This window comes from Falco naumanni, chromosome 9 (genome assembly GCF_017639655.2).
Source record: "Falco naumanni isolate bFalNau1 chromosome 9, bFalNau1.pat, whole genome shotgun sequence".
NCBI lineage: Eukaryota > Metazoa > Chordata > Aves > Falconiformes > Falconidae > Falco > Falco naumanni.
In genome coordinates, this window is record NC_054062.1 from 11864972 (window position 1) to 11879379 (window position 14408).

General features: G+C 38.4%; 1 protein-coding gene across 4 annotated transcripts in view; it reads right to left on the minus strand.

The window, feature by feature from the left end:
- MAPKAP1 (MAPK associated protein 1) overlaps window positions 1–14408 on the minus strand; it is a 106336-nt gene that overhangs the window by 61067 nt on the left and 30861 nt on the right. The gene's annotated exons all lie outside the window — the stretch shown is intronic.

Below are 14408 nucleotides of genomic sequence, written 5' to 3' on the forward strand. Positions count from 1 at the left end.
CATCTTCCGCAGCAGTGCCAAAGCAGCCTGTCTCATCACTAGTTACTCTAGTTCTGCAACATGCCAGATCGCCAATGCTACTTCCTTTTTAACGTTCTATTTCCCCTCCAGCTTTAGTGTGGGACTCTTCCTCCTCCTTTCCCCTTCACCTTCCTGCCCCTGCTGCCTTGCCAGCAGGAGCCAAAGGAGCTCACACCTGGATGCACAACAGGATAAAACCCAGGGAAACTCTCAGCGTGCGGAAAAGGGGAGACTGGAGCTTGGCCAGCACGTTGCCACAGAAAGGAGGAGAAGGAAAAGACCACCACAGCTGGCAGTGAGCTACACATAAACCTAAAGTGGAATCTCACAAATGCCACCGATGCACAGCTCAGGTCACTGTCTGCCAGCCACGCGGGCCGCTCGCCCAAGGGAAATCAAACCGGGCAACATGACCGGAGCAGAGAGTTGGGCAAAAATGAGTGTCGATCACACGTGGAGGTTAAGGTGACATTTAAATGACATAAACCTTAGGCTTGAACTGGGGTTACCAAGAGAAGAGCAAAATCGCACACACAACGGAGCCATCGAACTATTTTGAACTATTTGAAGACAACCAAGGAGGATTAACTAATACTGGGTTTTATCGGAGCTCACCATATTAAAAAAATATCTATTTGGCACTGTGGAGATTAACAATTAAATAAAACATAAAATACATAGCAACATAAAGATCTGTAACGTTTGCATTACAAGAAAAAATGTTTAATCTACTGCAGGCAGGACCATATTTTTAAACCAGTAATCTTTTAAACAGACAAAAGATTGTATATCCTGATCCCCTCTTCAAAACCACCCCTGACATAACTACGCATCTCTATCTATCTCTATACATATATGGGCCTCGAGAAAAAGTATTATTCAGATTAATCACTCAGAATTCTAAGTAACAGGATAAAAGGATTCAATACTATACATCTATAATGAGAGTATAAAACAGGGAGTTAAATGCCATGTGCTGATATCAATATATTGTTAAAAAACATTTGATCCTTCAGTGTGATTATAAATTAAGAGAAATAACAGGAATTTAGAGATTAAAGTTATTCATACTAGCATAGCTAAAAGTATTATTAAAATCTATCCAAATGTAATTAATTTGTTTTTTAAAAAAGCATTTTTATAGTGCAGATGCCTCTCCTTCCCATGTTTTTAAGGTAGGAAGGAATCTGTTTTACTTATTTAAAAGGAAATGTTCAGATTTGTAACAGAATAGGTGACATTCCCTCACCTTGTTTGGATCAGCCTTAACAAGCCTCTGGGTGAGCTAGTGTGCCCGGGACTCATCCGGTACAGCCGGGCCCGTGAACAAACCTCACCAAGGAAATCATGAGCACAACAGAACTACAACTTCTAAAAAAATACAGGTTTGTTTACTTTCTTTCTTCACTTGGTTCCCTACTCACAGGACTTATTTTTAAGTCCTCTTAAAAATCCTAAGGCGGTATCAGGTAATGAATCACCAGTCTGAGAGTCTATCCCTGCCCTTGGCCAAGGTACGGACACGCCTGGGGCTGCGAGCATCACTTATGTTACGGTCATGACTGCAGGTACCAGCCAGAACGGGAGACCTGTGGTTTCAACTATATTTGCATTTGAATGAGTAAACAGCAGTTATCAAGAAAATTAATGTGACTTCTTGGCATGCTAAGTTAGCTACATACTTAAATCCAAAGATGGCAGAACCGTAAGTAATGCTTAGCCCTAATAATGGAAAATCTAAGAAAAATCGACAACCAGATGTGAGAGTCGATGCTAAGGTTACAAGTGATACAGACAGCACAAAGCCAGAGAATGGACAAACGAGCCAAGAACTGTAACTAATACCCAAAAAGATGAGATTATTCCGTTAGCCCCTACTACAAGTACAGACTGTTTTATAAGCTCATAATCCAATAAACACATGTATTTATAAAACAAACACATTCTAAGGACCCTGATCTTACGGCTGTCAGAAATATGGCTGCAACTTCCCTCAGTCTACCTTTCCCAGTGCTCCCCTTTCTTCTTTGCCCTACACTGTGCTGTTGCTTTGTGTTTGTTGGTTTTTAAATAAACTTCTCTTTGTTCTTCCTCATCTCTAAACCTCCTCTACCTCCTCCGGTTTATTTGTACCGTCTTGCTTGCCCAAACTCTCTCCATTATCGATATCCCCGTTCTCTTACTCACAAACACTCAGCACGAACATCAAGGTGACAGGTGACTTAAACCAGGGGTTATTCATACACGTATCAGGATTCCAACTGCTCTTTGAGCAAGGGAAGCAACACCACCAGCAGCAGTACTGGCAAATGGCTCAAAAGCATCACTATTCTCAAGACCTTTGAAGAGGCGAGTGAATTATTTTTATTAATTAAAAGGGCTGTAAAACAGACTGCCATAAGATATTAGAGAGGCTGAAACCTGAGATTTGGAAGCCAATCAGACTATTAGTAGTGAGAACATTCATTGCCACGTTAGGTAGGAAACATTAGTGTGGCCTATTACCACGCGGGTCAAGGCTCAGACTGATCAATCACCAAGTCCAGAGGGTCTGGAGGAAATCTCCACTGTGTTTATTGCAAATTGATGATATTTGTTCTGAAGTAGCACTAGAAATCCAAACCATCAGGTACATGTCTACAGAATGGAATGAATCCATACCCTTAGTCTGGTCCTGCAAAATATTAATTGTGTAGGAAGTCCCACAGAGCTCAATTACTTATCTGTGCAAAGCTTATTAGGTAAGGATTTGTAGGTGGTGGGACTGAATAAAAGGGATCCAATTATTAGTCTCAGTGGCCAAGAGTCAAAGACCTAGCCACGCTGGATTTAACTAGTAATAACTTGTGGGTTTTATATGGCGCTTCTAGTCTCTTCTTTAGGAGGAATCATTCAGAACTAGATTACAGACACTACTGGAAGCATAATTACTTTTTTCTCCCAACTAAAAATTGTATTCCAACTGTAAATGCTGAGGAAACCCAGAAGATGAAGTACAATTACCTATATATTCAAAAAGGCAGCATCAAACTTTATTAATAGATCCTGTATAAAATTCAATGGAAAATCTATTCAGGGCCAGGGGCCTTACCATTTGGAGTTTCCTTAATAGCCTCCAATAAATCTGGGAAGCATAAAGGGGCTGTTAAATTAACATTTTCCTGATCTGTCACCTGTGGCATAGTTAATTTGTCAAAAAATTCTTTTAGCTTGTCACTGGACACTGTATATTCTGACAAATGAAGCCTGGAATAAAATTGACAAAATATCTCGTTAATTTTCTAGAAAATCACAAATCTGATTCCATTAAGCTTTTATTGTTAGAGATGTTACATTCCACCAATCCTTTAAGGAAGCAAGGAGTAACTGGATACACAGCAATCATACAATTAAACATAGAAAACTTTCTCAGTATTTTTATTAATTGATTCTCTTAAGGCTATCTAGTACTGTCCTACAGTCTGATCTTGTGAAAATTTCCATTTGCTATTTCTATAGCATTTTCAACTTACTCAAAGCAAAATTATGTTTTATCATCTGCAATTCACTGGAGGAGACATGGCACTGTGCAGTGTACACAGGCTTGAACAGGCAAAAACCCAGGGATACTACTTCCCAAATTAAACACACAAACAGTGTGCTGTGGACATAAATCACTTCGTTTCTTTATATTTCTCTTTTCTCTATCACCGTCATCAGCATTCTCGGTGGTTGGCACACCATCGTTCTTTGGCACATTACAGCTATTCTTTCTGCTGCTATTCAAGAGCTGCACAGAATTATGTCTGTTATTTGACATTGCTGAAGAGTACAGCCTGTTAATTCCCCAACTTTCTGCTTTCTATTTTTTATACTTTAAATGAAGCAGCTCAATGCACATTTACGTACTTTGATGATAACCAGTGGCTAAGCTTAGGAAATTTATTCCCATTAATTAACAGATTTCTTTTGAAAGAATAACTTGGTATCTAAGACTACTGCTCCTGTGAATCCTTGCTTCTTGTGTTGTCTAAAATCAAGAAAGCCACAAAACAGTACAGTAATAATTGGTGATATATCATAACAGTAGCCAGGCTAATTACAAGAACATAAGCAGCAGCACCAGCACATACATATGTTGCCGGTACTTCTAGACACGAGAGTATGAGGGAAGGATATGACAGGCAACTCAAATGATGAATTCTCATGGATTTTCTAGGATTGTATTTGGAATCTGTGGTGTTTAATTGTATAAATACTGGTTACCACAACTATGACAAGAAAACTGCAGGTAGAATTATCTTCATTGGCTACGTATAGTTTTAGAATTATCTGTATCATTAATATTCTGTAATAAAATTAATATGCTTTAAATACAAACAGTATCTTAAAAAAGAAAAGAATACATATTTAAACTCTTAATAATTCTCACAACACAAGAAGTCTTTCTAAGATTTAAAATTAACTTTTAATCAAAATCCATGGGAAAATATATACTTCCCTCAAATACCTGATGATGTATATCTTGAATAGATTATTGTGGGGCTACTAATATTCTTCTGCATGATAAAGGAAGTTTGGTACCATCTGTCCATCCCTAGGACAACTTACTCCTAAAATGTAGTTCTGAAGAACTTGCATAATGGGGAGGCAATGAAACAGTCATTCAGAAAAATGCACACGCCGTACCCTTCTCACTTCTGATTTGCTTCACTGCACACCACAGTAGAAAATTAAAACAAAGTTCGTAAGCATTTGTTAGAGAAAAGTGATTAATTTTCAACAATAATTTACTGCATCTTCCTGTACAACAGAGTTCTGTGACTAAATGTATCAGTTTAAGATTAGATGTTCTAATGATATAATGCAAAGATTTTACTGAATCATTATTTAGTGGGAGTCATAAAAACCTCTTAAAATTAATCTTTCATGCACATCTAGCTTATCCAAAGTTAGCATTTAATTAGATGGCCTTGGCACAAATGAGCTTACTACTTTATTTGCTCAATCAGTATATGTCTCTTCAGTAATTATAATTAATTCAAGTCATTGACTCACCTCCCAGCAAACAGTGCTAAACATTAGACAAAATGGAAACAAATGCTTATCCTTTTCCAAACGTAAAATGTCTTCTCACTTTTAAACTCAGTGAAATGTTTTTTGGTTTAGGTGACAGGGTATTTAATACACTATGTGATCCAGGAATCAGCTCCTAAATGTAACTTACTCACATATGTATTTAAACAACATACAGAAGTGGAAAAAATTGAAATATATTAACTCAACATTTACAACACAAACAAAACTTCTAACAAATTACAGCACAGATGTTTATGGCAATACGTAGGACTGTATTCTTCTAAGACCATCACTGAAAAGCACTATTTTCTACGCTCTTGAATAAAAAAAAAATTAAAAAAATGTAGAGCAATTATTTCTTCATCCAAAATAAGTGGGAATAAAACAGTCAGTCATATTCACTCGTAAGCAAAACAGCTTTTGAGGGGCTGAGCAGAAAAAGAAGGGCCATGAAAAAAAAAGTTCTGTTTTCTTAAGTTTAGATGATCAAATATCTTAAAAGCTTTCAACAAGCATGTGGCAGAAACCCTCACACTGCAGCGCAATACAAGGACACTGCCGGCATATGGTTCAGAGCGAACACACTGGCAGCAAAGCAAGGTGATGAACATGTTTATCAGCCTCAGCATCTTGAGACCCACACTAGCCAGCAGTGAAACATGTAGCTGCAACTAGTAGATTTTGGTGCAGTGAGCAGAACAGCATCTAACATAATATGATGGTTAAATATTTATAGTCTGTTCATTTCATTCGTCCAGTGTTAACAGATCTGGAGAGAATGCCTGTTCAGTTGAACATTATGTTAATATTCAGGGGCATAACACTAAGCCATAGTGTTTGTATGGAAATACAGGGCAGTTCTACCCCTTTTTTATTCTCCAATGCACCACACGATACCCTACTACGGCAAAAAAACAGGAATGATGTTTATTTCATCAGGTGGTTAAGCCATATCAGTATTTTTCATTACTACAGCCATAGGATTACTTCTGTTATGCTCAAGTCACTTATGGAAAACACCAGCAGTGAGGCCACTGGGACAACTGGCTCAACACTGGCAGCAGTGACCACGCTACACTCGGCACGCCTGCCAGTCCCCACAGATTTTCAATGAAGCTTCAAAGTTGTTCCTTCCTGAGGAGTGGATCTCCTTTGTATCGTCCTAGCTTGTGCTGCAGAGTTAGCAGATCACAATGTAAAATTCCATTAACATCGTTAAATACTTAATTTATCTTATTCACACTGTCACTATTCATAAAAATTTAACCCAGTAATTTCCTGTTACACAAAGCATAACAAAGTATGAATATTTAACTACAAGGTAAATAACACACTATTATTTTTTATTCTAAATTGTTGACTTCACTTAGCATGTCTGCTTTGTACAGCACCACACTATTTTTCAATTAAAGGTCCAGATGTTTCAAAGGCTCCAGTAGGCAGCAGCAGTTATGAGAAATGCGCTATCTGCATTGCAATGATCACTACAACATCAGCTCCAGGCTGCATTAACATACTCATGTTTTATTCCAGCCCCCCTCCTAATGTACCAGTTAATTATACAACACACAGCTGAGAAACATAACCTCCAGAGCTGGACAGTTTCCTTCCATGCTTCCACCTGAACAAATTTTTATATACACCTCAAAACTACGATTTACATATATAACCACACAATCAAGTATCTCAAAGTACTTGCCTGCTCTTTCTTGGCATTCACTCGCACAATTAATAAAACTACGTAAGTCCTGAGCAAAGAATAAGACATATAATTCTTGTAACAGCATACTTCAATCATATTAACACACACTCGTTGACACAACTCACTTTAAAAACTGTTTTACTTGAAGTGCTATGAATATGATGATTTCTTGTTATTACTTTTTTCTGACAGATCTGATTTGTAATGGAAGTGTCCCTCCGTTATTATGGAGGGGTGGCCTCCACTAAACCCCAAGTTCGTCCCCTTTACAGCCCAGCCCTCACTGACTTTCATCAAGGTATCACTTTTAGGACAAAAGGACCCCGGACATCTCTCACCCCATCGCGCCCCCATGGCACTTTGCCAGGAGCCAGCAGGAGCTCCTCCTGCGCAGCGGGTCAGCACGCTGCCCACAGCACCGCCGGTGCCAGGCGCAGGGCCTGGAGCTGCCCTTCTCCAGGGGGCTGCAATTCCCACCAGCTGCGATGGCACTGAGCTAACTGGGGATATTAAGCCCTTATCTACTCCGTTCCGATAGTTCTGCTGAAGAATGAAAACACATATCCAAATTTATCAAAACGCAACTGCTACATCTGCAACAAAAATGCATTCATTACACAAAACTATCCTTAGTTTCCATGTAGCAAAGAGAAGGAATAGCCTACTTTAGAAGAATTATTTATATTTTACTTAGTAATCAACATTACAATTTAATACTGAGGAATAGTGCTATTCTTCGTACCAACAAAATGCAACAAAAAACTTATAATTAGAACTACACCATAAACATTATTTGTACGTTAAGAAATACACCACAACATATTTTAATGAACAGATGCTATACAAAAGATAAATGTTTTCAGAAATATTCAATCCTTAAACAGATCAGCCTCAAATCCTACGCTTCTGTTGCACAAAGCAGACGGCTTAAGTTCCTCGAGGACATTAGCCAACCTTAGGTGGAACATTTTTAATACATCACCGTGTCACTTTTTAATGTGCCACAATCTATTAACCACATGGCAAACTAACAGGGATTTTTAAAATATGGGTTTTATAGCTTTGTGCTGGTGATTAATTAAATAAATAGCCAGCATTTCACAAATCATCCCTCTAATTAGTCTAAACCAGATACTTTGCATTCACTGGCATTATTGCCATCTGAAGCTCACAGAAGGGCAGTAGCGCTATGAGGATGAGTCTGTGCACTCCGGAGCACATCGTCACCGCGCAGCCCGGGCTGGCACGGCACCGCGCAGCCCCGCGGCAGAGGTACCATCTTCACAGGTGCTGCAGTCAGCTGGAATTTGACTCCAGCTGCTTGGAAAAGATGTTCTGTGTAATTATTCTCCCTCATCCTGAAGGAAACAATCGAGATAACAAAGAAAACAGAGCTGTATCTGGAATTTGACCTGAAGTAGCAAAGTTGTATGTTGCAGAAAATGAACAAATATTAAAGGCAGATGCTAGAAAAAAATTTATGAGCTAAATGACATATTTTCTGTCAAAACATTTCAAAGTTGAAGCTACAACTAATTACATGCAGTCCGTTCAAAGAAGCCAAGGAAGGCTTATCATTAAAATGACTCAATTATTCTTAAAAAGAAAGGGAAAATCATCAATAAAACCTGCCTGAAATCTCATCATTTTTACTGTGCCTATCTAGATAGATCATTTCCCCCAGAGCTCAAATTAAACTCTTAATAGTTAATACGTTCCAGTTTTACTACAGGTTCTTCCCCAAATTATTATTAACTGGAATTTCCTATCTAGGAAGTTTTACATATGGAAATATGTTCCGCAGTGTTTAGTGACACTATCGCAACAGCTTTTCCCCCTCAATTTAAAAACCATCAGAGAGATGGAAAATGACGTAGCAGTCAGGCTGCTCACGAAGATGGGATTTTATCTCCTCTACCTGGCAACTTCCAGTCACTAAACCTGCCCCCTAAACCCATGTCTCCTTACACTGGGGAAGATACCTGCCTTATTCGGCAAGGCTCCAGGAGCAAGTACATGCCGCTGGGCTGGGGACGTCCCTCGGGCCACCAGGCCAGCAAGGGCCTGACCCGCTGTGACCAACGCGACACCCCGCTCTGCCCGCAGCACCCCCACTGCCGGCAGCGGCAGAGCAGCTTGCCACACGCGAGGCCGGCCCACGTCACCTCCTCTGGCTTAGTTAGTATGAGAGAAAAGTCATGGGAATAAAAAGCGCAGCCCTCAGAAAATGATCTATAATAAATAATCCTAGGGCTGGATTACACCAAGAAAAATTATGTAGATTTGGACTTGGTTATATTACTTGTCAGTGAGATATTCTCATTTAATCAAACTAAATTTAAACAATTGCACTTCCAGCAATACAAGTCAAAGTTTTTGTACTACAAAAATTGATTAACAAAAGAATAAATGCCTTAGTTTTATTTAACAGCACTATTTCCTCTTTTTTGCAGGAAGAACAGAGTCCAATTCCAAGAAAAATACTAAAGCCTCTTCAGGAAGGGATGTCTCAGCTGCCTCCTCCAGTTTGATGATTTCTCTTCAGAGCTTAAGAAACATGGCAACCCTGCAATACCAGGGTCGGCTGCCAAATCGCATTTAAAGCCGCGGAACCCACTCCCGCGTTCCTCTGGCCAGAGCAGCGGCAGCTCAGGCTTGGCACATCCAGCGAGCCCCACAGCCAAGGGGGTGCCAGCAGTGCCGGGAGCTGCTCCGGGAGCACAGCAGCAGGCACGCTGCCTTTCCAGCACTGAGGGGGTGGCCAAGAGCTGGGCAGCTGAGAAAAAATATTTTTTTTTTTTTTTTAATATATATATATATAAATAAAAGATACCGCAAATCTTATCGAATAAAGATTTGCAAGACCCAAGACTTAATTCTACCCTTTCCCAGCAATTAAAAAAAAAAAACCCAGCCTAACCCAACTCAACCCAAAAAATCCCTCAAATCCACATCACAAGTTCAGACCTTGGATTTATCTTTTCAAGAAATTTGAAGTTCTAATTAACTGTATTGATAGCAACCTAAACAGATTTTCTGTGGCTGACTTGACACTCTGTTTTTACTAGCAGTATGACTGCAAAAAGAATTGACTGGCTAGGAAAATTTCATACCACTTCTTTTGGAAAATAATATTTACATTACATATAAATGTGCACTGAAATTCGATGTTATTTTCCTAATTAAGTACTGTTTTCCCTATTATTGTGCCCACAAAATTACTTTTATAAATACATTTTACACAGTATATTTTATACATTCTGCAACGATACAAATGACTCAGACTTTACAGTTGAGAAAAAACCTGGACTCACAGCTTTCTGCAGAGTTAATATTCTCATGATACTTTTCAGAAGACTGGCCTAATAATTCCAGTATGGCTAAAATATCTCTGATAATTATACCTTTTCTCCATAAATTTTCTTTACATTTTTATCTTGACACGGAAAAGATCTTTACTTCCTACTCATGCCCACTTCATTCAGCACTAACGCTCCATTTCCCTTTGGAAATGCCCCCTTCAAACAAGCCAGGCATGACCCCTGCTGACCTAACGGAAGGGCTAGGCTCTCACCTGAGGTCATTTCAAGCCAAATGCCATTTAAACCAATTATTTAAAAAAAGAAATAAATGCATTCTGTGTGTAGGGAACCTGTATCAGCATTCCAGATGACCACAATATTGGGGGAAGAACTGCAGGACTAAGACTTTTCAACTCTTACATTACACCTCTCTCCCTGAAACTGAGTAGGTGCTGCTATGCCACCTTTTCATCCATCACGAAGTACCAGCCTTAAAAAATGGATCTCTTCTGCTCAACTGCAATAGCCATGTGTCGTTTAAGTGGTACCTTTAAAAAAAACTACTGAAAAGTTTAACCTTAGGAAGATTTTGCCCTTCAAATATTGCATGTGAAAATGCACTGATGGGCTAGTTCAAGCAAGTTTAATTCATACAGGATTAAAGTCTGTTCTCCTCCAGATGACACCACTAAAAAAAAACCCCAAACCCATTATCAAAAAACCTCATACCACTCTGAAATGCAAGACACAGCAAGAGGGTTTCACAACACTTTTGTACATAGTGTTTTCAACACTTTTTTCCCCAGGACTTAGTCCCCCATCATATAATCGTATCACATCATATACATTGTATAATAAATTCAAACTCTACAGAGAGTAGCTACTGAGAATTATTTACCTATTTGTTTCAGATTGTTTTATTTACCTATCTCACATGGAAAAAAACCGAGACCATTATATCACCTTTACAAATTCTAAGTAGGAAATATTTAATGAAATCTTAAATAAATACATAATAATTCAATAAAATCTCAATTTATAATGGAAACAAAAATAAAACAATTACTACTCCATTTATATTTAATGTTTAATTACAAAACCAGAATTCTTTGGTTGTGATATTATGGTCCTTGAAGAGACCCATAAGAGTCCTTACTCCGTAATTAGTGTCAATGTTTTAAAATTATTTTTCAAGTACAAAGGTCAGAGTACAGACATACTCTAAAAGACTATCCTCTGAGAAATCAAAAGAAACCCAACCCAATACCTTATATCCCTCAGAAATCTTTCTCACAATAAACATGTCTGTTAAATGTATATAATCAACCGCCCTGCAAACAGCAGACATTAAAAACACTTGCTAATAAAACATATCCATATTACTTTGGCTGTTAAAAACCTTAACTTGTGAATACATTTTTTATTTGGTTTGATCTGTAATTAAGGGAAAGATAATGACATTAGTAAATTGCTAAAAATCAATTAGACAGCATAAAATGCAATATGATTCAGCCAAAAGATTAACAAGTATGTTATAAAAACTACTTTAAAATTCTTTAATTCTAATTAAGCTTGCTTTAAATGACCATGATCTAAAAAAAAAAAAAAGGCTTTTTATTTAAATGCATCACCAAACTGGTCATTCATTAAAATTTTCCTGTATGTTTCATTGTACCAGCTGTTGTTCTTCCTTTTTAATTTTTTTTTTTTAAGTAAGATTTCATGCTAAGAAAAATAATTTGGACGTTTTGTAAGCGCTCCCATAAAACTCTCAGGTCCTCTATTGACACCAGGCAAAGTCAGAACCATTTAATGAGCTCCCAATTGTATTCACAATGGTCTTCGCTTCACGGCATTTGTTGAAATTAAAATATTCAAAGCAGAATTATGATTTCTCCCACAAAAGCAAAGGCCTGTAACTTTACACTTAAACGTGCGCCTTCTACTTGTTGCTTCTTAATCAAAGAAACTGCGAGGTAAGGCAACCAACACCCAGCTCAGGCTTAACCTCCCCATAAAGCATCCCGGGCTTACAGAAACAGTTACTGACAAATGGTGGTTTACAGGTATTTTAAACTTTCTTTTATTGGTGTCTACGCTAGAGTTCAATGGAACATGAGGGATGTCATGATGCCATCGACTCAGGAGACAAATTTGAAGCCATGTAGCCTTCTTAAAATTACACAATAATTTTAGTGTCTTAAAACACTGCCTCCAATACATCAAGCATAAGATTATTTTTTTTTTTCTTTGCTACAGGAAGAATGTAGTGTTTGACATGCGTCCTTACTAACCATAGCACACCCCACTATTTTATTCACACATTTCATTAACTTCAACATTTCTCCAGTGCTCACACCTCTTTAGAGAGGAGTGTGCCAGTTTACAAGCGGCTGAGGTGAAAAGGACCTTTCAAGAGAAAAGCATATTATAATAGGCATTTACAATCAAGCTTAAACATAATCTTCTTGATAACGGTGCATATAAGGATTGAAGGGATGAGACGTTAATACAGGGAGGCTGCAGGAAGAAGTCGGGCAGGAGAGGCGGTGGGTGCTGGCCGCAGAGCGCAGGCACCAGTGCAACCATTTACCCAGTGTTCCCTGAAAGGCTACACAGCAAAGAGCTGGGAACTCTCAGCCCGCTGCTATTTTTTTATTAAAGTATTCTACAAAGGATAATTAAATAATACATTTGGATTTGTTACAGCACTGCCTTTTGTCTGTCCGTAGATTAACTAAACTGAGCACTTTGTGATGAATGTACAATACCAGGATGGGTTTTTTTGCAAGTAACAAATTCATAAGGAAAGGCACGTCAACAGACACAGCACCATGCAATAAGCTTGTATCCAATTTGAGCGCTATCTGATCTCAACAGATTTTAAGTACAGTTTTATTTTAACCAAATTTACCAGCAACCTCCCTAAGATCAATCAACAGCATCTTCAGTAAGGTATTAACATCTGCTTTTTCATATTCTTTCAAAACAACAAAGTATCTCTTCTTCCCTCTTCTGGCCCCCAGGGAAGTACAGAGAAGAGTGAAGTTAATTACGTACTCACACGCAGCACAGCAAATCAGTTAAATTAAACCTGTATTTCACCTAAAGTTGTATGGAGTGCAAACAACATTACTAACTTTTCTAATTTCATACTCTAGTACTCCCAAGTAAATAAGAGAGAGGAAAAAAAAAAAAAAAGTAAAGTTTTCCTACAAATAGAAACTGTCACTTACTAGGATGTGATCTTTTCAGCTCATGCATCCTAAATGCATGCAGAGATATTATATGCACTTTCTATTTAGCAATTTAATTATATCTTTGCAGCCAGAGAGTGGCAATGGTTTGCAGTAATAATCAGGTGAAAGCATTCTCACATTAATATGCTGGAATCCGATGTGTTAATTTGATGCAACTTTGCGTTGACAATATGTGATTAATTTGTTCTAAGGCTAGCTATGCTCCGAGCTCTGACAGTTTAAAATGCTGGGTTTCTTTATCCATATCACTATTTGACACGCCTTAGCCCACTGCTTTGCTAGGACCACTGTTAATTTGTAATGAACTGGCTTTTCAGGGGGCTCCTTCATTTTTAATTCTGTCAGTGTCACCTCCTTGAGGAAAATTATAAGTTTCCTTAGGTGTGATTACTGCCAAGTGCTGCTGATAAGAGGTTTGAGAAAACAGGGTTTTATAAAGAAGTCAGTATTTAATCTGCTGAAACAGATTTATTGCCTCTAGACAGATAAATATAATAGAAAGTTCCTTCATTTAAAAGTAATTTCAAGTTCTCCTTTACCTCCAGCCCCAAAATAAGAACACCTAGACAACAATAGCAATGTTTTAGGGAAAGAAAAGGTGCTACATAAAATCTATAAAAGTAACCAAATGCCCACAGAAAGGGACACCCAATTATATTTCTACCCAACTTAAATCGCACGGAACATGAGAACAGACACACAATTGACACAAGAAGATAAATAATCCAGCCAAATCACTGGGGACCCAATCCTTCCACAAAACCAATAAAAAACAGTGATAGGGGTGGTCCACTGCAGGACTCAAAGACGTATTCATTCCAAGAACATTATTTTGTTGAGAAGTGTGGAAAGCTCCTCCACAAATGCCCTGCATGGAAAGCAGACTTGTAACTGCACTTAAACCAGCCCATGGGATACTGCGCATTCTGGTTAAAGAATGTGTTTTACGCTCAGACAAATGGTACTCTGAAATGCCACGACGCAGCACAGTGAACACGTGTGCAACGGCCTGAATTATCCAGCCAGAGCCGAGAACTACATCCCTGGCTGTTCCTGAACATGCGA